Source organism: Gossypium arboreum, chromosome 2, assembly GCF_025698485.1.
Source record: "Gossypium arboreum isolate Shixiya-1 chromosome 2, ASM2569848v2, whole genome shotgun sequence".
In the NCBI taxonomy this organism is placed as follows: Eukaryota; Viridiplantae; Streptophyta; class Magnoliopsida; order Malvales; family Malvaceae; genus Gossypium; species Gossypium arboreum.
This window is the reverse complement of record NC_069071.1, coordinates 94464742-94472292: the sequence shown is the minus strand read 5'-3', so window position 1 is coordinate 94472292 and position 7551 is coordinate 94464742.

Below are 7551 nucleotides of genomic sequence, written 5' to 3'. Positions count from 1 at the left end.
TTATGGGAGAAAGAATAAAATAAAGGGTTAGTAATAAAGAAATGAATGGGAGGGGTGATGAGAACAAAGTTGTCTCATCCATGTTCCCCCCCCCATTGCCGTGACTAGTGAAAGAGGAGAAAAACAAAGTTCTTCCTTTGTTGTTCAACTTGGCCGAATAGAAGAAGCAAAGGAGGGGAAGAAATTTCGGTCACTTGAATCCTTAGGAAGGTTAGTACATTGTGTTGAAATTGTGAAGTAATTACTTGTTTTAGGTAAATTATCATGGTTCTTGCTTAGCTCATGCAAAAATTTCAACTAAAGATGGGTGAATAGAGCCTTCGGCTAAGGTTATAAGGGAAGAGATTTTGATTGCTTTACTTGAATCTTGATGATGAATGTATTGAGGAAAGAACTTGGTCTTTCTAAAAATATGAATGGTTAAAGCTCATACTAGTAATAATTAATTAAAGAATGCTTGATGTCATGAAAAAATGCTATTCATGTTAATTGGATGAGAAAGGGTAGTTGGGTGAAGTAGAGTCTAGCAAATGAGCACATATGTGCACTAGTTGCTAAATGAAGAAAAATAGGCTAACAAGGGAGTACTAAGGCCGAATATGATTTTGAATATTAGTAGTGTAGTTGCCGAATTTGAACTATGAAGTTATTGAGTAATGTGTGTGTTTTAAGTGATAGAATTGAGTGAATGCTTGGAATGTGATATGTATGAATTATGTATTAAATTGCTCAATGTGATTAAAAATGCGTATGACCATTTTGTGTTTGAGCTAAAGGTGGCCACATGACCTATCAAACTCCTTGTCATATTCGGCCATAAGTTAGCATAATGAGACTCTAATAAGCTAAATTTGTTTGATTTAGCTCAAGAGCTTAGAGGATCAAAGTCGGATAGGAGAAAAGAGAAAGTAAACGAATAGCCGTGGATATCTAATCGTCGACCACTTCCGAGGTAAGTTTTAAGTGATTAAACGTCGAGTAAATTCAATCATAATAGAACATAATGAGTTGATTTAATAAGATATGATGTGGCTATGATATGTCATAAACTCAAATGGTAAGTTCATAAGTGTTTGGACTTGGAAATTTAAGAGCAAATTGTAATAATTTGCTTTGGACAGCAGCAGTAACGTGATTTTAGAAAATCACTATAAATTGTTGGTGAGGAATTATAGGCTTAATAAAATATGTAATCAAAGCTTAGTTAGTCTAGTTTCTTATAAAAGAGACCGTGTAAGCAAAGAAATTGCCTATAAAGAGATATTTAAAGTTGTGTGGGACGTGTCGTAATGACTCAAAATCCCTGCTCTGCTTTTTAGAAAATCATTATAATTTGTACAAAAATGGTTATAAGATAAAATTTATATGCTTAGGCTCCTTAATGAGTCTAGTTTCAAATGAAATCAAACAGAACACATTTTCAATTCTGTACAATGAAAAATTTGATTCGTAGTGAAGAGTGGTCATGTGACAGCCCAAAATTGACCCTAGTCGGGATGTGGTTTCGGGACCACAAAATCGAGGCATAAAAATAATTTAAAATTTATTTTCATGCCTATGATATGTGTTAATTTGTGTGTGACATTTTTGATGTTTCGATTTAGTGTTATAAATGTGAATTTCACTAGAAAGGACCTAGTAGTGAACTTTGAAAGTATGATGGGGAAATGTGTGATGACTAGTTGCTCATGCATGCAAAAATAAGGATTTGCATGTCAAATTTCCCCCAACATGAAGTGGCTGGCCATGGCAAGAGAGGATGGGCAAAACATGTCATGAAACATGTTTTGTTGGTGCATTAGGGAGAAATAATAAACAAAGGTGTATGGGTAAGAAAAGAATGAAAAAAAATGTGTGTGAGTGTGGTATTCCCCCATTGCCGTGAGTTGTAGAGAAAGAAAGAAAAATTTTGTTCATCCTTTCTTTGAGCCAAAACTAAGGAAGAAGGAGGATTTTGCTCCATTTTTGGTTTGGAAGAGATCTAGAAGGAGATTTTGGCTATACTTGCATCAAGATTAAGGTATGTATGAGGTTGTGTCATGAGATTCATGCATGTTTTAGTTGCTAACTTGATGTTCATGTTAGCCATGGTTCAAATCCTTGTTATGCCATGGAAATGGTATTTGGCCAAGGTTGTTATTGTGTTGAAGCCATTGCATGCTAAATGTGAAGCTTGCTAATGATGCATGCAATGATGGATTGACTACTCTTGAAATTTCTTTGTAGCAATCTTGAGTAAGACATTGAATTCTTTGTTTAACCATGACCGAAGTTGAAAGAGTATGGTTGTGATGTATTCGCCATGGTACATTCATGAGCATGATTTATGCTTGTTACTTGATTGGGAAAAATTTGTGTTTGGATGGGTATGAACCCCTTGAGATTGACCTTGCACCTATATGTGTATACATGTTTGCACATGATGTATTGGCATGACATATATACTATTTCAAGGTATATATTTGCTTGTGATGTTGTTTCGGTTATGAAGTACATGAGAGATGTGTATTGAGCTACAATATGTAATCGTTAGTTAGTAAAATGCATGTTGTTTTGTGTGGTATTAAGTGCATAATTGGCCTCAACATGGACATGCATATTCGCCACATGAGGGAAATTGGTGTGCATGCATTCGGTTAGAGGCAAGCATATTGATGCCTATTCTTGGCTTAGAAAATTCGCTAAGAGGAATATTAACTAATGTGTTGAGTTCGATTCGTGATTTCGTACATATGCGACTTTGATGCCTAATGAGCATATATATTGGCTAGGTATCTTGAATTCCTCTTTCGATGCTCAAATGATAAAACCAATTTATTTGTTAAATTAAGCTCAAGAGCAAAGGGGAGCTAAATCCGATAAGGGGAAGGAAAAAGTCGTCGAATAGCCGTCAAATCGTTCGACCACGTCGAGGTAAGTTTTGAGTATCGAAACTTAGATTTTGATTCGATTAAATGAAGTAATAAGCAATCGAAATTGTGCCTTTGTATGTGGCCATTGAGCCGAAATGATATTTTTGCTAAGTGAATTGTGCATAAAGGTTGTGTTATGAAATTGAAACAAAGATGTGTATGAATGTTCGAGTGATATCAGGGCTAAGCCCGAAGGCAATTGTGCGAGTTATGATATCCGGGCTAAGCCCGAAGGCAATTGGGCGAGTTATGATATCCGGGCTAAGCCCGAAGGCAATTGTGCAAATTGTGATATCCGGGTTAAGTCCCGAAGGCCTTTGTGCGGGTTACCATAACCGGGCTATGTCCCGAAGGCGTTTGAACGAGTAGCTATATCCGGATAAACTCCGAAGGTATGTGATTCGAGAACTTTGAACTTGCTGGAAAATTTTCAGTTAATGCACTTGTGAAATTCCCAACAACAAGGTGCGTTTGTGTGTGCCGCACACTATGAGTAAGTGTGTATGAATATTCGCTCTAATGATAAATGAGCTATCGGCATTAACTAAGCCGTTATTTGTGTATGAATATAAGAGTTGGGATTGTGAAGTAAGCATGTCTTTGAGAAATTGTGCATATAAATTATTGTTTAGCTACTTGAATGCTATGCTTTGGCTGTGTGTATATTATGGCTCAAACTTACTAAGCATAAATTGCTTACTCCGTTTCTTTGTTTCTCTGTTTATAGATTTTGCTCGTTAGCGATCGGATTCGGGATCATAGAAGTTGAAGTCAACCACACTATCAAAGCCCTTTTTGGTACTCCTTTAGTTGAGTTTTGGATATGGCATGTATAGGACCACCCTCGGTTGTTTTAAGTACTTTGTGATGTATATGTGTGCGGCCATGCGAAAATGGTTCGTAAAAGTGGAGTATGGAATTTGACCATATGTGGTTTGTAATTATATTTGGTTTCATGATGTGATTATGGTTTGGAATGAGAGTGTTGGTCGCATGATCAGCCATTGGAATGGCTAAATATGATCATATGTGGACCTAAGTATGACTAGACTATAGTTGGTCCATGGGAACTACAATATAGGTAAAGCCTACCTTAAAAACAGAGGCTGCCAGCTGCAGTGACGTAGATGTGAAAAATCACCAAAATTTGTAGAAATGGTGTTAAATAGTGAATAAATTATGTGATCGAACCCTGACGAGTCTATTTTCATATGAAAGTAACGAAACGATCATATGAACAGTATACTGAGAGATATTAAAGTTCTCGTGAGACAGGGCCAGAACGGTTTCTGGGTCCCCTGTCGCGACTTTGAAAATTTACCATAAATTATCCAGAATGAATTAGAAGTCATGCCTTATATGTGCAGATTCCTTTTTGAGTCTAGTCTCATTAGAAACAAACGTCATCAGTATTAAAACCCTGTACAGAGAGATATTCAAGTTGTAACGTGCAAAGGTCAGTGTAGTCAACCCCTGTAACATGGGTGACTTTAACTAATAAACTGTACCAATTGGCCCAACCAAAAATTCTGGAAAAAAATCCAGGGATGGATATATGAGTCTAAATTCAGGGAAAATTTACAAAATCATTTTCCAAGTTCTGTAACTCGAGATATGCTTTTTAAGGCAACAGTGACGGACTTTTCCAGCTTGCCTGGGAATGTCAAGTTGGTCGGTGCTATAAGTGGTTTTGGCTTGTTAACCTCGTGTCCCGACACGCAACGGTCTCGGGTTCGGGGTGTTACAATTTTATTGGTACCAGAGCTACGGTTTAGTCGATCCTAGGACTACCGTGATATGTTTGGGGTCTAGCTATACATGCCATTAAGTGATAATTGATAGTGTGGTGATTTCTGACATTTTGAAATTTGTGTTTGTTTATAGCCATGGATCCCGATCCCAACCGAGCAATAGCTGATTAGGTGGAGAGTGTGACGCCTGCTCCCACACAAGGGACAGTGCCGGCGGACTCTCAACCTATTGCTAGCAATCCGAATGATGAGGCTAAGCAAGCCTTCTATAGCGTGATGAATGATTGGTTCAACCAATACATTCGAACTAACACTACTGTTCCACAACCTCCATTCCCGACTAATGCAACCCCTCACCTACAATACCTCCGTGAATCGACCAAATAAGGTCAAGTAAGCCCCATTCGACGAATTGAAAACATGGGGCTACTGAATTTAAAGCTACGGATAGCGGCGATGCCGAGCAAGCTGAATTTTGGTTGGACAACACTATCCGGTGCTCGATGAGCTATCATGTACACCCGATGAATGCTTAAAGTGTACTATCTCCTTGCTACGCGATTCCGCCTACTATTGGTGGAGTACTCGACTTTGTTGTGCCTAGGGAGCACGTAACTTGGGAGTTCTTTCTAACCGAGTTCGAAAGAAGTATATCATCGAGATTTATGGATCAAAAGCGGAAGGAATTTCTTGAACTTAAACAAGGTTCCATGTCGGTTACCGACTACGAACGAAAATTTGTGAGGCTTAGCGATGACGCAGCTGAATGCATTTCTTGAAGGTGTGATGTGTAAACGCTCAAGATGGATGAATGATGATATAAAGCGGTATGTTGGCATTTTGGAAATCCGAGAGTTTGTGGCTCTTGTCGAGCGGCGTGCAAAGCCGAGGAGCTCAATATGGAGAAAAGAAAAGCTGAAGTGGGAGCAAGGGAGTTTCAGAAGAGGTCTTTGGAAGCCCTTCCCACATCATCAAAGAAATTTAGAGATGGCTTAGGCGGTCTAGAGACACTTCGGGCTTTTCTAGACGAGACCGCGATCGACCCCCTATGGGCACGCTGAGTCACTTCGATCGCCGGTGTTGGCAATGATCGTCGAGACGAGCGAGTGCCAATATTGTGGCAAATGGCATTCGGGAGTTGTAGATTCCGTGACCGCTCTGTTACAAGTGCGGATCGATCGAGCATTTCATTAAGGATTGCCCGAGTTTATCTGAACAAAATGTAAATCAAAGTGGGAACCCGGTGCTACCACAACTCGAGGTAGGCCACCTAGAAATATGGGCAATGCTAGTGGCGGTCGAGAGGATCTAGAGATGCTACCATCGATCCGAGGCTCGTGCTCTGCTAGGACTTATGCCATACGCCAGACGTGAGTATGCTTCCTCGCCGATGTTATTACCGGTACTTTTACTCTCCTTTACACTAATGTGATTGCTTTGATTGACCCGGTCCTACTCATTCTTATATATGCGAAACCTTAGCATCCAAGAAGACTTTGCCCATTGAGTCTCTCGAGTTTGTAATTCGGTGTCAAACCCCTTGGGTCATTACGTGCTTGTCAACAAAGTGTGTAAGAAAAGTCCCTAGTATTCCGAGGTTCTTGTTTTCCGCGGACTTGATGCTTTTGCCGTTCACGAATTTGACGTTATTCTTGGTTTGGATTGGTTGACCATGCACGATGCGGTTGTAAATTGCAAAAGCAAGACTATTGATCCGAGGTGCGCAAATAACGAGATAATTTAGGATGAGTCTACGGACTTAAAGGGGTTACCGGTGTAATATCGCAATGTTGGCCCGAAATATGTAAGAAAAGGGTGCGGCGTACCTTGCGTATGTGCTCAATGACAAGGAGTCGAAAAGAAACCCGAATCATGCGTGGTTTGTGAATACCCGGATGTTTTCCTCAAGAATTGCGGGTTTACCACCTGTTCGGAAATAGAATTTGGCATCGAATTGGTACCGGTACCACTCCAATTTCGATAGCTCCGTATCGTATGGCACCAACGGAATTAAAGGAGTTGAAAGCTCGATTGCAAGAATTGGTGGATAGAGGTTTTGCTCGCCGAGTTTCTCGCCTTAGGGTGCGCCGGTGTTGTTTGTGAAAAGAAGGATGGAACCATGAGGTCGTGCATCGACTATCGTCGACTTAATAAAGCGACGATAAAGAACAAAGATCCGTATCACAGATCGACGATTTGTTCGATCAAGCGAAGGAGCCGGTGTTCTCGAAAATAGATTTGAGATCGGACTATTATCAATTACGAATTCGAGATTCGGACGTACCCAAGACCGCCTTGAGCGAGATATGGTCACTACGAGTTCCTAGTGATGCCGTTTGGGCTTACTAATGCCCTGCGGTATTTATGGATTTAATGAATCGATCTTCGACCATATTTGGATCGGTTCGTAGTCGTGTTCATTGATGACATCTTGGTCTATTCAAGAAATGAGACCGAACATCTTTGAACACCGAGGTTAGTCTGCAAATTTTACGGAATAAGCAATTATATGCTAAGTTCAACAAGTGTGAGTTCGGTTAAGAGAGGTTAGCTTCTTGGGGCATGTGATATCTGCATCGGTATTCGAGTCGACCCGAACAAAATTTCAGCCATACTTAACTGGAAGCCTCCGAGAAATATTACCGAGGTTCGAGCTTTTTGGGCTGGCGGTTATTATCGATGATTTGTGAAAGGTTTCTCAACGATAGCCACGCCAATGACGGCTACTCCAAAAGGATGTTAAGTTCGAATGGACGGAGAAATGTCGAAAAGTTTCGATCAACTGAAAACTTATTTGGTGAAGCCCCAATTCTAGTGCAACCCGAATCGGGCAAAGAGTTTGTCATTTATAGTGATGGATCCCTACTTGGGTTGGGTTGCGTCTTGAT